The following is a 350-nucleotide window of genomic DNA, read 5'->3' as shown; positions in this document are numbered from 1 at the left end:
ATCCCCAGCTGACCATTTGCATATGTTCTGGACGTGCCCAAAACTCTCAAGTTTTTCTGTCTGCTATATTTGACACTCTCGGGCAGGCTCTCAAAAGGACAATAACACCCAGCCCGCTCACTGCTCTTTTTGGTGCTCCGCAGGTGGACGTTGTACCCGCAACCGCTCGCCATTTCATTGCGTTAACGACTCTGCTGGCTAGGCGTACAATTATTTTTAAATGGAAGCTTGCGTCTCCGCCGAGCCATAACAGTTGGATACAAGATGTCTTGCTGTGTCTACAATTAGAGAAGCTTCGGTTCTCGCAGAAAGGATCTGTGTCATCTTTTCATAAAACTTGGGGCCCCCTC

This window comes from Entelurus aequoreus, linkage group LG01 (assembly GCF_033978785.1).
Source record: "Entelurus aequoreus isolate RoL-2023_Sb linkage group LG01, RoL_Eaeq_v1.1, whole genome shotgun sequence".
Lineage (NCBI taxonomy): Eukaryota > Metazoa > Chordata > Actinopteri > Syngnathiformes > Syngnathidae > Entelurus > Entelurus aequoreus.
Note: the sequence above shows the minus strand (reverse complement) of the source record.